This window comes from Anser cygnoides, chromosome 2 (assembly GCF_040182565.1).
Source record: "Anser cygnoides isolate HZ-2024a breed goose chromosome 2, Taihu_goose_T2T_genome, whole genome shotgun sequence".
In the NCBI taxonomy this organism is placed as follows: domain Eukaryota; kingdom Metazoa; phylum Chordata; class Aves; order Anseriformes; family Anatidae; genus Anser; species Anser cygnoides.
This window is the reverse complement of record NC_089874.1, coordinates 1,916,971-1,936,135: the sequence shown is the minus strand read 5'-3', so window position 1 is coordinate 1,936,135 and position 19,165 is coordinate 1,916,971.

Here is a 19,165-nt window from a genome sequence, read left to right as displayed (position 1 = left end):
TGCCAGTGAAATTCCCAGTGGAAGCCATTATTTTCTGATCCACTCCGTCAAAGCTCAGCCAAGTATTTTTTGCATAAATTTAATTCTTCAACTTCTATGGAAAAAAAAAATCATAAAAGAATAAAAACACTATTTTTGTCAATGGACTGTTTTCCTGCTGCTGTGCAGCAGATTTGTCTGTTTGCTTGCTTATTTGTTTGGCAGATGATTGGGTGTGAAAAGGGTTGGACATTTTTTGATTTCCTGGCTGTGAATGAGTGTGGGAAATGAGACCAGAGCTTTAGCCTCCAATTTGATGAAGTAAACTCCTTTACCAGATCTAGATGGCTCAAATCCAATACTAAGAAATTTTGTGCCATACTGTTCAGCTCCTTCTTTTGCCTCTTCAGAACAGAAGTCTGAACCTTCAGATCCTGCATTATGATTAGGAATCATCTTGGGAAGATTTGCCTATCTAAAGCATTTATCACACAAAATTTGTCTAGGCTAATCCCACAAATAGCTGAGATTCCAGCCGTCTAACATTTGGGGGACTAAATTTAGAGAAGATAAATCCTATAAGTGTCTCAACAGCCGTAAAACAAAAAAATATCACTGGGGATACACTGCCTAGTGACAGATAGAAAACCTTTCATATTAAGCCAGTTTCCGTGCCACGCTTCACCAACTTTTTAAATAAGATTGGTTCGAATGGGCACTTCTATACAATATTATTTTTGTTGTGTCAAAAAAAGATTATGTTTTATTTGGACGATCAATTCACCGACATCGTAATGGAAGTGAAATATATTTACTTTTTAAAAATATTAGGATCCACAAAACTATTGAGCTGGCTTCCCATAGCATGGTGAATGAGACACTCCAACCGATCAAATCACAATCTGTTAGATCTGTTTTATATTCCCTTCTTTTGCTCCTCTCTGGAGCTCCTTTATGTCATATACAGCCTCTAGGGTTAAGTTTAATGTTGGGGAAAAAAACAAACAAACAAAAAAAACCTGTTTGCTTCATAATTTAGGAAAACCAGTGTGTAATGAATCCTGAACAAATACAGATTAATATTCCAGTAAAGTATGGTACCAAAGTTATATTACTGGAAAAATCAGTAGATCCCTTGATGTGTGCAGCTCGGTGAATAGAGATAAGCATTCATGACTTCAAATCCAGCTGGTCAAAAGTCTATATTTTCATTTTATGGGAAATCTTCTTTAACAAATATGTTCTTTGTTCCAAGTGGAAACAAGTTTTGAAATTTGCCACAAAAGGAGGAAAGTGTCACACTGCCCAATTTTAACACACTTTGATCAGGAAAAAGATAAAAAGTTTTAGGGAGTACTAAGAAGCTTTTTCAAGTTGGCTTTTTTAAAACAGCAGATGTTGCTTTTCAAACAGCAATGGTGGGGTAGTACTAATGATGTTTCATTAAATATTTCAAAATTGAGTGAAAAATTAAGGAAAATTCTGCAGAAAGTTTGCAAAATAAACTTAATTTTTTAATTCCTCTAACAGATCAGAAAAAAAAAAAAAAAAGAGAAGTTTCTGCAAAATATTTTGTCTTAATGAAAAATAAAGTTTATGTGCAGAAAGATTTTCTCCCAGAACAATCTTCAGGAAGATAAGTGAGTCATGAGAGCTAGTAAAACATCTCATGAAAATGCTCACAACTTCTGAAATAAGAACACATTTTTAAAGATGATTCAAGAGTATAAATATCTGTATTTTCTGTCACATTGTGTTCTGGCTAATCTTAGAAACAGATATCTTCAGGTAGTCACTTGATTAAAAAATAAAGAACAAAAAAACCTCACCAGATCTTAATGGTGAAGATAAGGGTTTCACCATCAGAAATGCAGTCAGATGTCCCATCACTCTCCTGCAGAGAAAACCCCTTTTTTTTCTGGGGGGCAGACTCTTAGATTTCAGTGCATTACCAGTCTTTTTTTTTTTTTTTTCTCTATTTTGATCATCTTACCATCCATGATTAGGTGCTAAAAGTCTGAATTCTGAGAGTCCAACCAAGAATTGCAATTTAATGAAAAGTGATGGGAGCATGGAGGGGAGAAGGAAAGAATAAGTAGGTAGCTTCTGCTCCTTGCTTTGCATCACTGGAAAGAGTTCAGGTCCTCTGCTGAGTCTGGATTTGAATAACTCAAATACAGAAAAGTAAAATTAGCTGAGGTGAATCCCACCCCAAGAACAATCCATCAGCCTTCGTTGAGTGTAAGCTGGCAACCGCTCTAGCAATATTTCATCTACATTAGCTGCTAATATCAACATTAGCTCAGTATTCAATCATAGGAAGTCAAACAAATCTCAGAGCCTGATAGAAATATATACAGTGGGCACAAAGATAGACTCCAGTTTTACTTCCATGTAAATCTGCTTCCTTTCTTAAAGCTGTTTCTGATTTACTATGAGGTATGTGTGTGCAGGATGCAACCCAAGGAACACATCTGTATGATGATAATTTTCATACCAAAGATATGTTTGGTGCATTACAAATAAAGCAGTAATCCCCTCAATGATCTAGTTCAGACAAGAGCCAAACAGATCAGACGCAAGTATAAATAGCAAACCACAGGCCTGCTTTTCCATAACTGCCAATTTATTATTGCAAGTCTGGCTTTTTTTTTTTTTTTCCCCAAAAGTTCCAGCTTCTGGATTCCTGTGACTATTTAAAATATCGTGCTTCATTAAAAAAAAAAAATAGAAAAAAGAAAAAAAAAAGAAAAGAAAAAATAAAAACTTCTTATTCCGTATTAGTGGGAAAACCCTGAAAACGTGGCATTTTAGCTGAAGGCTCAATCAGCAGAACGCAAATATAGGTAAACCTAGTTAGGGATGTAAACCAGAGCTATTTGAAGACTTGCAACCTCAGATACCACAGGAGTGGAACGTTTGTGGTTTCAATGCAAAAATGTCTGAGCCAAAAAATGTAAATAATGTATACATGTACAAAAATTCAAAAAAAAAAAAAAAAAGAGTTCAAAGGATTCACCAGATCTTAAAGTGCAAAGCAGTATTTAATAAACCAGGGATTTGAGCTGGTGAAGATCTCAGGATAAATTCCAGACACTTTCCCATAGCCGAAACCCATCCACATTACAACCTCCATATTTCACGGCTGCCTGGACTGAGGTTTGACTTTGTTCACATCTCTAAATGTACTGGATCTGGATATTCTCCTGAATAACTTATTTTTTAATATATATATATATTTCAGGATGCTCTCAGTGAATTTGATCTGTTGTGCCTTTGAGTGGGAAATAACTTCCAACATGAAGACAAGATCCTAGCAACAATCTGGCTTAAAGCAATGTCTTAAAGCATCAGCATTTTGGCAGATGCTTCTCCACCTCCTGGAGGCATACACATGCTTGGTGACAGGGCAGGGGTTGCAGAGGGTGGTGTCCCCCTCCCTGAGCAGCCAGGCAGAGCCAGACAGTGCAGAACTTACCTCTGAGGCAGGCAGTTGCACACAACTCTGTTGTGACCCCAAATTTGCTTGCATACTCTTCACCTTTGAAAATCTGGACCCTTCATCATTATTAGTTGAGTAAATGAAAGTTATATAGTGTTACCTGAGCCTGGATTCATCCTCATGCAACTGTCTTTCCTTGCCTGTAGTTCTCACCTAAACACATTTTGCCCCCTTTGCTGGTTTAATACAAGTTTTCCTGGCTTTGGAAAGGAAGGTGTAAGTTCTGCAGGTCACGTAGCACCATGCTCAGCATCTGTCCTGTCCCCTTAGCCACTGCCCAGTTGCTGGCCAAAATGTAGGTGTAGGGATTGGGAAGGGGAGGGTAGGACATGGGTTGGGTTGAAATTTCCCATCCCTTTAGGGCTTCTGCACCTTAGCTCATCACTTGTGCCTGGGCAGGGATGTGGTTTGGAGGTAGGCCCTGCTCCTGGGAGCCTCGTGTAGGCGGAGAGACCAACACCAGATGGAGATGGGATAAAAATAAAGCAAAAGACCAAAAGAGCTCAGAGCTATGGGGAAAAAAAACAAGTGCTTCTGAAAAGATTCAAGCTCCTGCGTAGCACATCCTAGGAGCCAGCGGCCCTGCTTGGCCAGGAGCTCTCCACCGCCCTCTTTGGGCTCCTTTCCCAACCTGCTATGGCGCCTCTAACAAGAACCAGTTATGAAAGCACAGATCTGGATCCAGTTCCCTCTGAGTTCATTAAACACTAGAAAGAATGATGCTGGGGTTTTCTTAATGAGCAATAGCACAGGGCAGAGAGGGTTGTAGACATGAGAAAGGAGAAATGAGTTTTTGGCACTTTGAGGTCTAACAAGGCTGATTTGCCCCTCAAAAGGCCCAAAGTACTGCCTCCTCTTCAGCAATTTCCAGCTGCCAGCTGGGCTGATCCCTCCCTGCAAGGTTAGCATAAATAATTTATGAAGGACCCTCTGTAAGCATCCTACAGCCTGAGCACAAAACCACGGTTGTCATTGACAGCTGTTCTGCTAACACTGAAAACTTCATACGAGGCTCATATCATAATAAACAAGTCACTTTAAAGAAATATTTAATAATAATTATAATTATAATAAATAATAATAATAAAAATAATAATATTAATAATTAATAATAATTATTAATAATAATAATAATAATAAAATAATAAAAACCTGAAGACAGATGTGGGTTGCTGCACAAGAATGTTCACTTTGGGATGGTGATGCTCAGCCTCTGGTGCAGTTACCTGCTTCTCAGTTCAGATCATCTCTACTGAAAGTAAAATTTCTGAGTGTGAATAAAATCCATCCTTGGCAACTGGACAGATGGACTTTCCATCAGTCACAGGGTCACCTGCCTCCACATCAGCCTGACGTGGGTAGCAGACTCGGTCAATATGTGTTTCTGCACAACTTCATCAGCTCTTTGTCCATCTTGTGAAGAGCTGGAGATAACAGCCCTTCTGATGGTGGTGCATTTTTGGTCCAGTGGAGAAGACAGGCACTTATGGGACATGGGCTCCTTAAAATGACTACTAAGACCATCTCTAAATACAGAAAGAAACATGTCAGAGATTTCTGAAAGAGATTCTTTCTACAGCATTTTGTCTTTTTCTTTTTTTTAATCTCCAGTGTCACTTAAAAATGTAGTTCAGACTTTTGTTTTCACTGTAAATCACCATATAGGTCTGTTGTAATAATGTTCTTCACACCATCAGGAGCTGGAGACATGGCATCCAACCACAGCTAGGGCGAGTTCTTAGAAGGAAGAGTGGTCTTTCACTCAAGTGGTTTTCTGCTTGCTTTACAACTGTGTCCTGGACAACAGGGGCTTTTATAATAAATATTTATTCTATTAGTGCTATTATAAATCTAAACAGTGAATAATAAAAAATCAACATGGTTTGGATAGTTAATAGAGCAACGTATATCAATGGAGGTTGTCATGGAATTCACTAAGTCGTTTCTGCTAACAGATGAGCCAATGAAAACATTTTAATGTGCTTACAGTTTGTAGTCAGAGAAAGACAATGCCTGCAGATGAGAAGACAAGAGGTCTAGTGTATCTCAAATGACTATTCAGCACTCTGTAACAATGGCCAGCTGTTCTGGAAATAACTTGCCTGAAGCTGCACTGAACAGCAAGGAGAGAATTCGCCTGCAGAAGAAGGATGCATGTTGACTAAAACCTGATCAGTTCTGTGAGAATAACACTTCTACTGAGGAAGACGTTTTTAAAAGAACAGCAATGGTTTTCAAGTTTATTTCAAATCCACGTGGCCATTTAAGGTGAAAAAAAAATAAACATAAATTTTTAAAAGAATAAAATATTAGGGGAAGGTACAAAAATACATTTGTCTCATCAAATTTTAAGCAAAATTTTTTGATGATTAATCGCAATGTGACATTTTCTTCTTTAAATGTGAAGACAAAGAGAAGTGTTAACTAGCTTGAATGTTTAATGAAATGTTTTGCTTCAGGCTTAACTCACACTTTTTTTTCCTTTTTCCTTTTTTTTTTTTTTTTTAAAGAAATCTTTGCCTAGAAGCCCTAAAACCTGGAAAATCACCAAAGTATTTTATTTTAGGTGAAGCCAAGATTAATCCCTTTTCCCTGCCATCCCCACTTTTCTACTTCATCCACCAAGACGAAGAAAACTTATCCCCCCTGCTTTCCTCTTGACCCCATCAATTACAGTTGGCAGATATCCTGGAGTGTGAGGGTTTTCATCCCATCCAAAAGTCTTAAGATCTGAGCATTTACTACAATGACTTGGAAGTCTTCTTACCATCTGTATAAACATCCCATCCATCTAGGTAACTTTTTTTCATTACAAATGATTGGGGTGAGCTTACTGCTAGGTAAATAATATAGATAATGATAAAAATAAATAGTATTAATAGGAGCTCTCTTTAAGAAACTTATTATCGGCACTTAGCTCTGTATGTCTGAGTGTGCACGTGTGTTCTGTGCTTACTGTGACAATTATGGATGGGTAGATAATGATATCTACAGAGAGGTTTGTTTTGTGGGAATAAAGATATACTTCAGAAACCTGTTCCCATTCCAGCTGGTTTGTTGGTTCAAAGATGTACCCAGTTGAACAATTAAAGGTGAATTAAAGGGAGTAAAATGAGAAAAATGGCCCTAACTTCCTCCCAGACAGCTGCAACTCTGGGTTCTGGTTTACTTTTTTAGGAGATATTTCCATAGTAGGATAAGATATAACATATTGGAGATCACTTGCTTTCTCCCCATCTAAAGAATTGACTCCCTTTCTCAAAACTGGAACTGGGGTTGCCAAATATGAACCCTTCCCAATAAGATGGAAGCATTTGGGGAAACACATGACTGACATTTCTGGTCAAGGGCAGGATCCTCTCTATTAGCTCTGAAAGGTGTTTGGGTGGGTCTGATGAAGATGTAAAGGGAACCCCACGCACCTGTGTATAGAAAGACCTCTGTTCTGATATCCTGCCCGTATGGAAAGCATCACTGGTCCAGAAGGTGAGTACCCCAGTCTTAGCACAGAACTGGGTTCGTCCTGACCATATGTGAGGGGCAGCATAACATAACTCAGCTATAATGCTGGGCTCCTGTCCATCCTTAGACTGGTGCAACAACCTAAGACCTTGTTGAAACTGGTCAACACTTAGATAGCAAAGGGACTAAGGAGAACACACCTGGAGAGTCTCACAGAGCACTCCCCAAGAAAAGGCACCTCAGTGTCTAATGAGTGTCAAGGATGGCAAGGTACTTGTGGCCGTGCAAGGAACAGTGGTTGTCATCTCAACATCTGGCACAATGCATGCACAGTGCTGGGTGCTCGATGAGGGTGCAAGGAAGAATTCTTCCTTAGCTTCCTTCATAAATCCATGCCTGGCTGCAACATGTTACTTCTAGGAATGGAAGTCTTCTTTTGTGGTTTTGGTTCAGGGGATGGTGGCATAACAAAAGGCTGACTGTATGTCCATATCATCTGCTGGCAAATTCTGGTCACCATGAGTTAATTCAAAACATTATTAATTTTTGGCAAAGGATAGGCTGTTGATTTAAGGAGATCCTCCCATCACCCAGGAGAGGACATTAGGATGTTAGTTTTGCTTTTAGTTACTTCTGACTTTGGGTGAGTCCAGGTGTTCAGAAAGAGCAGCTCCAGCTGTTTGATGCAGATCTTCATCCTTTCTGCTCCCCCACCAAAAAAAAAAAAAAAAAAAAAAAAAAAAAGAAAGGCAGGTGGACCAACTGCAGCCTTTCAGAAAGTCACCGTGCTCTCGGTGAGGATGTGAACGCTTGTCTGAGTCTGGGAGACCACAATGTCAAGTGGATTCCCACAGGTCCATGCCACTGCAGCAGAGCTAGGACAAGTTATTAAGACTGCAGTAAGTCATATTTTTCATTTGGGGAAAGGGGCATGAGATCAGTGTAGCCTGACCATGTAATCTGCCCTCTTGTTATACGTGAGGACCTCACCTTGCCAGCATAAACCTCCCCAACCCAGTTGTGTTAAAATTCTCTAGGTTCACTTAAACATTTCTTTTAACTGTCTTCCCTCATCCAGGCAAACATAACAGAACCAGCTAGGAAAGGTTAATGTACAGTTATGTCAGCAGAGTTTTTATAGGGGAAACCTTTAAACTGGAAAGTAACCCTTTGTAGATATGCAGGATCTGGAGGGATGAATGATTCATAATTCAAATATAGACCAAATAAGATGTTACCTATTAAACAAATATATATATATATTTGTATATATATAAAAATCACAGGTATACGCATGTAGGTAATAAGGACCATATTTCTATGTTCATTTATGATTTATTATTTATGTATAGGAAGAGATCTTTATAGGTCTGTTTCTTTATTCATGATGATTACGGGACAACCTCATGATTTAAGGAGCCAGAGATTTTTAACCTGGAGACAGCAGTACTGCATTGACAGCTGAAGGCACTGATAATGTTTTCAGAAGGAAAACCCCTCACAGAGGTGACGAGGCAAGAGATCGGTGATTTATATGCCTCCCGCCATTCCAGCAAGTTGGTTGCAAAGAGCTGCTTAATAAAGCTGCCAGGGTACAGGTGGAAAGTGGCTCCAGATGTGTTACTCTACATCACTGTGCAAAACAATGACGGCAAACCATTGGCACCAGCACCAATGGAGGCTGAAGTCGTTACCACCGGCACCAAGCTGGGATGTTTTCAAGAGCATATTTGGCAACCAGCACAATAAAAGAACTCTGCCACTGGTATTTGTTTAAAAAATAAATAAATAAATGCATCAGAGATTATTTTCTTAAGTTTCCTGGTTTCTCTCGTTAATGCAAGCAGACTGTCCAGATTTCTGCTGTCCATGTGTAGGTCAAATGTCTCTACACAGTGAAGCATGTGAGAATCACAGAATCACAGATTGGTGGAGGTGGGAAAGGACCCCTCTGGGGCCATCTGGTCCAAGCCCTGCTCCAGCAGGGCCACCCAGAGCAGGGTGCCCAGGACCATGCCCAGGAGGCTTTGGAGGATCTCCAAGGAGAATCCACAACGGCACTGGGCAGCCTGTGCCAGTGCTCCATCACCCACACTGTGAAGAATTTTTTCCTGATGTTTAAATGGAACCTCCTGTGTTCCAGTTTGTGCCCATTGCCTCTTGTCCTGGCACTGGACACCACAGAAAAGAGTCTGGCTCCATCCTCTTTGCACCCTCCCTTTGGGTATTTACAGGCATTGATAAGCTCCCCCTTGAGCCTCCTCTGCTCCAGGCTGAGCAGCCCCAGCTCTGCCGGCATTTCCTCACAGCAGAGGGACTTCAGCCCCTTCATCACCTTTGGATCCCTTACTATCAGTGTCCTTTGTGACAAGTACACACTGTTGACTTATGTTCAGTTCAGTGTCCACCAGGACCCCCAGGTCCTTTTCTGCCAAGTTGTTTTCCAGCTGAGTGGTGCCCAAAATGTGCTGGTGCCTGGAGCTGTTCCTCCCCTGGGGCAGGACTTCACCATTCTCCTTGCTCAATTACATGTTTCCTGTCAACCCATTTCTCCAGCCTGTCCAGGCCCCTCTAGATGTCTGCATGACCCTCTGGTGTTTCAGACATTCCTCCCAGTTTTGTGTCATCTGCAGATTTGCTGAGTTAACATCAAGCAAGCAGAAGGTAAAAGCAGGATACACAGCTAGAGTTGCACCTTGGATCCCAGAGGTGAAACAAGTCTACGAGCTTATAGACTCTACAAATATGCAGCAAGCTGAGGCTGGAATCAAATGAGTGAGTGTGAAAGAGCTGGAAACAGCCAGGACTGAAACTGTGCAGGGCATGATTTCATAGGGTGAAATGCCTGCCAGCCTGCCTGCCTGGATCCCAAACTGGAGCTAGGATTTAGACCCTCTGCTCCACCAAATCCAGCCAGGAAAGAAGAAAGAGAAAATATTGACTTTCTACTCAGTGCCAAGAAATGGACTGAACTCCATGCCTTAATGGAGAAATCTGGTCTGAGATTTCTGGTCCTTTCATATCGTTATGGAGTACAGTTAGGCAAAGCAGTATACATAGAATAACTCTGGCTGCAAATGTTATTTTCAAACCATGCTAGAGCCAATTTCTCCCTCCTCTCTCTTTCCTTCTTTTTTAAAATAAAACAACAAACCATATAATAATAATAATGAAAAGATTTATCCTAAGTTAAATGACTGGTTTGAGGGGATCGAATTGCAGGACCAAAATCCATAACTCTGAGGGATTTACAGTCCCTTTTGTGGTGATAAAGGCAAAATTGTTCACAGCCCTTCCTTTAATGTAAAAAGCTTGCCTTCTGCTCCTCAGCCAAGTCTCTTGCCACCAAGAGACTGTGCTTTTGTTGGAAGGGCTGAGCACAAATGATGGCAATGAGCCTGAAGGACAGGACTTCAAAGTAGTCTGTGGCTGCCCCCATCAAGGGAGTGGTGGGAGGAGGCAGAAAGCCTCTTCCATTTGTAATGCATGTTTCTCCCCCTTCCCTTATTTAGGACCCACAGCTCTCAGGTTCTTTCCTCCATTACTTCCCCCAGGGCTGCACAGAAGCTATATTTGCTGCTAATCTTTAGCAAATGTGCTCTTGAAAACAAAATAGCTCATTAACATGCAGATGGTCTTGGGTTTTCAGCTAGTCCAGTTACTGAGGATGTGAGAAGGGGGGCTCACACCCTTCACTGCCCAGAGCCGTCTTCTGTGCCACCGGGGTCAGGATTCACACCCGTCTCCTCCACAGCCAGTCCAGCATCTTCTGTTGGAGAGCAGCAGCACAAATGGGTTCCTATTCTGTGAATTAAGTTGGCCTACAGTTCTTTTAATCCTCCCATCATCCCTGCCTGCTCTAGGGTGCCCATAGAACAGTGGGTGAGCCCATGGCTTTACACTCCAAAGAAGCACGGTGTCATCTGGCAGGACCCTGCATTCAGACAGGACCTCAACATTGACCAGAAGACATTTGTCTCATGCAAAATGAACCCAGAGCCTACTGATGTCCTAAGGCATCCCCATGTCCTACACAAAACCAGAGAAAGCCTGGGTTGTACTTTGCAACATCTTTCAGTTCACCCACATGGAGATTTGATCCAAAAGCCCAAGGAACCAATGCTCTTTGGCTATGTCACTGGGATTCTGCAAGACTATACTGGACTCTATGACTTAATTCATCTGTAGTGAACGTGGAATTCTAAGAGCTTGGGAATGTCTTTCCTCACTCAATCCTTCCTCCTAAAAATGTTGTTTCACACTTTGGGCAATCCTTGCCACTTTCTCTGAACCTGTCCTAGTATTTTTATGGTACAAACCTTCAGACACTGGGTTTCTGCTAGGGTTATGTTTCTTTGAGTTGGTCTTATCACAGCATCTCAGATGTATGTGTCATGAATTTCCAAGACAGCATGGTTGAGGGGGTGAGTGTTTTATCCCAAAGGAGGTGACAGATTGCAACACACAGAATTAGGGTGAAGTAGTTTAGTTTGGACTTTTCATATCCATGCCAAACAGCCAGGATTGACAGGGCTGGTAGATATACAGCTCCCTGCTTAAATTTCAGAGTGATTACAGTGCAGTGAACAGTAGGGACAAATCCTGTCTGTTCTCTGTTACCAGACATCTATTTTCAAAGTACCAGGAAGAACCTTTTTTTTGCAGTAAGTATTGCAGTATATTCCTGTGAGATATGTGCCAGCTTATAAAATGATAATATCCCCAAAGTGACAAATTAGTTCAAATAACCTTCTTTGAAATAAACTTTTTCAGTGCTTTCACAGAGGCATTGAACAGCTGACATTTAGTCTGTAAATGGGATGTTGTCCCTCTAGTGACTGGTTCAGTCTATAAGATTGCTACTGCTACCAGAGTGACTTCTGTTGTGCTCAGGGCTTCGGTTCCTACTTACAACCAACATTAAGGTATTTCATCAAGGAAGGTGGAGCAGAGTTACTGGAGTTCCTAATAAGCTGGGAACTCTCCTGTCCTGTCATCAACTGCAGAAAATTTCCTAGCAATATTGCCACAAATAACTAAGCAATTAACTGTGCTGGAGCAGGTGGGAAACAGACTTTTTTTTCACTTTGCAAGTCTGTGGGAGTTGCAGCTTTCTATGGGGAGGTGAAAAAGAAACAAGGATCCCAGGAAATATGTTTTTCACTCTTTGGAAATGAAAGAGAATCTAGAGAGCTCTGGTGATGGAGCATTTAACAAGGTAACTACTTCCAGAAAAAAAAAGAAAAAAAAAGTGATATCCCCGAGTGGTCTCACCAGGATTATCAAATGCTCATTTAAACTCTTAGCTGGCTTCTTGCATTGGTCACTTCGTGGGTAGGTGCCTGGTATGTCCAGAAGCTTGCAGTGTGAACATAACCTTAGCAAGACCTGCCCCTACTGCTCGTCTAGCCTTGAGGTTTAGGTCAATAACACCTCTGGGGTGAGTGCTGTGGGGGATGTAAGAGGAAACCCCCTTTCAGGTAGGCCTCCTGGTCTTTTGGTTCACTTGACACATGTGAGAAGGATGCATCCCAAAATAACAATGATGACTGAATATAACACCTGAAAACTACCCATGAAAACCTGTAAGTGGCAAAGGAAAAAAAGGACCGTACTAAAGGGATTTTAGTCTTGCAGCTAAGTATTTCTACTTCTCTTTAGACAAAGCACAAGCCACTCTCAAGTAGGATGTTTGCAAACATCTCCTGTCAGACATGGAGATTTATTTACAGTCCTGTCAAAATCAGACCCTCACTCCCAGTCCTTTACCATGGCTCTGCCTCCCTGCTCAAACATCCTGGAACTGGTTGGAGATATTAAGTGTGTCCTTGATGTCAGGCTTGGGGAGAGGACAATTTCCCACTGAGTATCAAGACATCCTTCAGCTAGTGGGGAAAATCAACCCAGAGCCTCTGGGTCAGGACAAGCTGGTTCGGCACAGGAGGCATTACTCACCTCCCAACTCTGGAGATCTCACCCATCAAAAATGGAGAGGGAACAACCCCTTAGCACAGCCAGAACTGCGTTTGGAAATAACAGAGGGCATATGTCTGTGTGGTGCTGGGAAGGGTGATGCCCCATCTGCATCTGCACAAGGCACCTCCAAGTTTGAATGCTTTTCTGCTGAGACAGATAGCCTATTAAAAGATTGCATCTCTTTCCTTCTTGAGTCATTTGATTTCCAGACACCAGATTAGTTTCCAGCAAAGGTTTTAATGAATTCCTTCTTATCTATTGAGAGAGCAGGTTTCTCATACTAGGCCATGGTTTCCATGCATGAGACGCAAAGGGATGCTGAAGAGTGGTGCCCTACTCACATATACAGCAGCCCTTCCTGACATACAGTCACTGGGGGAATATACACCATCATGTTGGAGAGAGAATTGCTTCTGTCCCTCGGAGAACAGACCTGTCTCTTGAGCTCCAAGCAAGCATAGACATCTACGTGTTTCCCCCTCACAGTCTGGAGGAGGGAGAGGGAAATCCAGAACTAAACAGACTGAAAACCTGACCTCTTTTCAGGGGACAAATAACACTTTTTATCCCCCACCAGCCCATGAAATGTGTCTCTTTTAATTTCCTGTAATTTAATTAAGAGAGGAATTCACATTCGTTAAAAGTTTATCTGCTCAGTAGCCCTTTATGTGACCCAGTCAAAGGGAGTGAATGAAGGTTCTGTAAAGCTCCCCGTCCATCCAAAATAACCTTTATTTCTGCCCCATTGCCACATGTTCCTAAACAAACATCTGAAGCTGCATCTTTCAGTTTTTAAACAAGGTGCTCCCTGCTTTGCTCGCACCACTCCTCCCTCACTGCCACGCCGAAGGCAGCTGAATTCCTCTCCTGCTGGTGAGCAGGGAAGAGCAGGACAAGTGTGGGACAGAAGTGTGTCTGGAGGCTGATCCAGGGGGCAATAACTAATAAATCCTTAGTGCTGTGGACAACAGGAGCCACGTCCTGGAGTGAAGCCTGGTTGATTGAACAATTGATGCCAAATACAAGCCAGAGATCAGCAGAACCATTGAAAAGCCCTGCTTATGAATCAAAATGAGCATTAGTTTCTCACCACCATCTGACCTGACTTTTAGATTTGTGGTTACAAAGTGACCCACAAAACAATACAGAAAGAGTCCAAGGATGGATTTTACCCTGGGAGGAGCAGCTGTAACATTCTCCCCAGCCTACCTTTGGCATCACTCTTTCCATGTATACATCATGGGCCACTTGGCACACCAGCAAGGGCAGGTGTAAGGTCCCATCTACAGTGACACCAGCTGCATCTGTACCAGGGAACATTGCTGAACACCAGCTCTCCACTGTCTACCAGCAGCTTCCCAGACAGTTCCTGGGCAATGTCTATGGTTAGCAGGGCCAGGAGCCATTCTCCACAAGCTTTTTGGATATGGCCATACTGTTGTGGAAAGTAGCATAATTTGATGGTATGCACGTGCTTCTCCATGCCCATTTGCCTCCAGGCCAGACAACAGTTCCAGGTACATTTAATTCACCATTATGGATGTACCTTCTGCAGCCTGAGGAGCAGGAAGGCCTGAGTCAGTGTCAGCAGTTGGGTGGCTGGTGTTTCACCGCTCCACCATCTCTGTGAATGCATCTAAACTGCTGAATAGCTTAGCACTTTAATTCATACAGATTCTCATCCTAAAGTCATCCATACTACACGGATACCAGTTCATTTCCAGGATCTCTTCTGACATGGTTCCACCAGTTTCATTTAAGACAAAACCTTAGTGTTGTTTTTTACCTTCAAACACCTCCATGTAGACCTATATCCCATCCTACATCATGCAGCACACACACTCACTTTCATGCTAGAAACACCCTGCTGTAGTGGCCTGTGCCATGGTCCTCACAAAACCCAATAGTTTTGTCCTGGGATCACCAGGTGGGATCCTAAAAGTCCCATGGCCAAGTACTGCAGAGCATGGATGCAGCCAGCCTGCTATAGGTAGACTTGGCCCTGAACGGGGATGGGAACTTTCCTTAGGACTAGACATTGATCCTTGGACTTGGTGTCTTCTGCAGTATGCTGCAATATACTTCTGCACATAACTTGGTGAGTTAGGGCAGGGATGTATGGGGGATAGATTAGAGCCTAAGGTGGAAGATGTGTACAGGACAGCCACATGTGAGGCCACATGTGAGTTGATGTCTGAATTATGTACATGCAGAAACTCTGACCAGGACAAATGAACTCTCCATTAGTCCATGGCCCAAAGCACTGCCAAAAGGTGGAAGGAGACAAAACCAGCATGGCCAATGCATCCACCAAGCATATCACACAGGCACTTCTCCTTCAGTGGCTATGCCTGGGGCTGAAGGATGTGGAGCCTTATGTAAAGATTTTAGCTTTAATCTTCATTTAATCTGCGTAGCTATTGGATAAAATGATTGATAATAGAAACAGAGGCCTTTATTTTTTGGATAACATCACTAGCTTGATCCAGAGAGAGGGAGGACAGCTTTGATGTACCATTAACTTATCTCTAGGCGATGCCTTGATAAGTCATTCTGAGGTCAGCAGAGAGTCTTAAAATAGCATCACAGAAAGGTAAATAAAAGAAATTCGTAACTTGTCAATTTCTGAACTTTTTTCCTTGTAAAAGAAAACAGGTGTAAACCTGCTGCATCATTTTGTTGTTGCTGGGGTGCTCCTCCCCAGGGTTTTCTATGTGAAAACACATACACGCACACATTGCCCAGTTGCCAAGCCAGCATGCAGCCCCCAGATTTGTGCCCCAAAAGCAGTGTTCTTATCCATCATTTTGTGCCCTGTCTCCTCTCTCTCCTACAAGCTGGAAAAAAAAACACCAACACTCTCAGGAGCAAAAGGGGAGACCCTCCAGGCCCTCTACCCCGCACCAGGATGCATCAACAGCTCTTCTCAACACCTCAGCACTGCATGGCCTCTCGCCCAGGTGACCTCCCCCTGGAGCAGGGGCACCAATTCACATGTACTTGTCCACCGTCAGCTTTATGGATCTTCTCTCCTTATTTAATTTTTGGGGAACGAAAAGGGCTGTGTGTGCCTTGCACCCTGGCACAGGCTGCCGGCCTTTCTCCAGGCTCGCCTCAAACCACTCGCCTCTTTTCCCGACGTGAGGTAAGTCAAGGCCTGCACGCTATTTTAGCACAAACCAGGGTGCTTCCAAGGCATTCCAGAAATAGCACGGGTAAGGAACAGTACCTGCTCTTCAGAGCCAGCGAGGGGCCTTCCCTCCCCTTCTTTGCTGGGTAAACTTTCTCCTTAGTCTGTGGTTACACTCAGCAGAGTGACTCTCTTAAAAACAGCCTCGCATAAAGGTGAATTCAAGGGTTTTTTACCTGGCCTGGCCTGAGCTCCAAATGGAGGTGTCTCCAGCCAAAGCCCTGCTCCTGCAGGGAGAGGAGAGTGTGTTGCATGAACCTCTTCTTGCATTTCGGATGGGACTTCTTGCACAGACCCACAGAGCTACACAGACATGTATCCCTCACACTTTAGACATTTATTGCTTTGCCTCTGGGTGCTGCGCAAGTACTTAGCAGTGCCCATGGCTAGATCCCCTCTAATTTCTTGCCAGCAGTTTCTGAGATCCATTGTATCGCTGGAAATTTATGTCAAGGCTGGTTTGAGGAGAAGAGAGCTTCTGGGCATTTTTCTTTAGAAATCCCTAACATTTTTACAAGTCATCTTGAAGAGATTTTGGGGTGCCGAGGGAAGCAAGAAGCAATTGGGCAAGTCATTCATGGCACCAGAAAGGTGCTTAATGAAAAACTGAACCACCAGGGGCTCGCCTCCCACTCCAGTGTGCCAAGGGAAAATTTCTGCTCCAAGAGACATGCAAAAATGAGAACTGGAGTCCCCTCTTCTCCCTCTCTCCCTGTGCTTTCCTGTCAGCTCAGATTATGCTTTCAGATCTTCTGTCCTTCAGGCAGGCTGCTCTTGGATGTCTCTCTTGGCCAGCCATCACTCTGCAGAAGTGGCACCAGGCAGCTGTCCCTCGGGAAGGGAGAACAGGCTTGAAGACGAGCCTGGGGCAAGGTCCATGTCACAAAGCTGGCTTCCCCCATGCTGTCCTCCTGATCCTTTGTACATCAAAGAACTATCAATTTGCAAAGCCCCAGAGCATCCAACTGGCTTTCTTATCTCCTGCCACCCTGAGCTGAGCTCTGGGCCATGAGAATTGCCTCTTACATGTGATTCTCCCAGTCTCTGATTTCCCCTTCATCCATCTATTTCCTGATTGAATATGATTCAAGCTTTACCCCAACCAAAATAAATAAAAAGCCCTCATCAAACAAACACCCAATGGGTGGGAAGGAGTGACTGCCTATGAATAAGAACGTTGGTGATCTGCTCCTAAGTGGGGTTTGGGTAGATGCTCCATTCAGGCAAGTGGCATAGCTCAAGAAGGGAACACAGAAACTTTCAGCCAGTACTGTCCTTGTGCCACTTTTCCTTGTGTGGCAGGGACTTTCAGGAGTGGGACTTGCTGTTGCAGGAGACCTGAGCTGTGGTGGTGTCACAAATCTCTGCCTCCATCATGTTTTCCTTGACCCCAGGTGCAGTGGAGGCACCTGTCCAGGCTTCCATTCAGCTGTCAGGGAGCAGAGCAGAGCTGGTGGAATTTGAGGATTAAGAAGTTATAATGGAGTTATAGGGGAAAAGTGTATGGATATTTCCAATGGCATCTTGCTCTGTGAGTTTTCTTCTCCCAGTAAGTTCAGAGCAGGTCACCCCCATCACTAGTTCCTCTTATATCCCCCTGAACCACAATGCTTAACATTACCCCAACACTTTTTCTAGAAATCAGAAATATGCAGAGCATCTCCCCTCACGCATCGCCCTACTGATGCCTCTCTCTGTGATCAGGTCTGGGATGGTGTCTGTTAGCCCTTCTGCAGCTCTCCAAAGCCTCACTGTTTCACCTGTGCAAATAACCCCCACGTGCTGTCGCCCGAGAGGACAAGTTAAAAATGGAGCGTGCAATTTGGTTCCTGCACATCTGTATTCCAGGCAGCGGTGAAAGACAGAATGGTGGATCTCCAAAATAGCCTCAACTTGGCTAAACAACCCCGCTGCCAACTGATGGCTGTTTGTCTGTTTTCATTTGTGCAGCCCTCAAACCTAATAAACACCTCAGACATGAAAAGAAAACACAAGGAACAACGAGGGTAAGAAAAACCAGGCCATTGAGTGCCTTTTTAAATAGATCGGCATGGAGTTGAGTGGCCAGACCTCTTTCCAAGTACATTCCTGTGCTGACATGAATTCACAGACTGCTCCTGTGTGACCATCTGGCAGGGACGTGGTGCTGTCACTATGCATCCCTCTCTTTGCAGGGCCAGGCCTGTCTGTGGTCTGTCCAGGAGCTGACAGCATCCATTTGAATTTTCCAGACAACATTTATTTATTTTTATTATATGACTGATTCCTTTATTGCTGGTTTTTAATGGTTTCATCATTGTTCCTTCAAAGAACTTATAGGATGAAAAACAATATACCTGGGCTAGGAGTAAGGTTTTCCTTCCCTTTCCCTTCCTCCCCTCTTTCCATCTCACTGTCCTTATATTCTTCTTGTATTTTGCTGACGCTTCCCTTCCCTTCTACAAAATCTCAGCTTGCATTAAATAGAGGCTTTTTCTCTCATTAACTTGCCTAATCCCTGTTCTGCATCTGCCACTTCTTCCACCCTCAATGTGCAGAGGCAACAAGACCCACAGATGAATTTGCACAAGCATCAACACGGAGTTGCAGACAGGAGTGGTAGGAAAAGGTGTTTATGGGAAAAGCCTGCTACATAAAAGTCTTATTTGGTGGCACACATTGTCTAGTACTGTTGAGAAGAGCATTTAATGGTCCCACCCTATCACCACAATAATTCATTTCATCCATCTGACATATATATGGCTCATAAGCAGACAAAAACAAAACAAAACAAAAAAAAAACACCCAAATTCCAGTAGGGAGCATTGAACAGGAACCACTGAAATTAAACTGAGAAAAGATTGACTGTGAGTGCAGGGTCCCCAGGGCAATGCCCATTCCTGGGGCCTCTTTTTGTCTGTTTTCTCATTTCTTGACTACTTAAGTGCCAAAATCCTATAGGCCACCTCTTCCATATTAGTGTCCCTTCCAAATTCTCTCACATTTCACAGAGGTGATATTGCCTGGGTTTTCCAGGGAGGACCAGAGTGGAAGGATCACGCACTGATTGCTTCCTC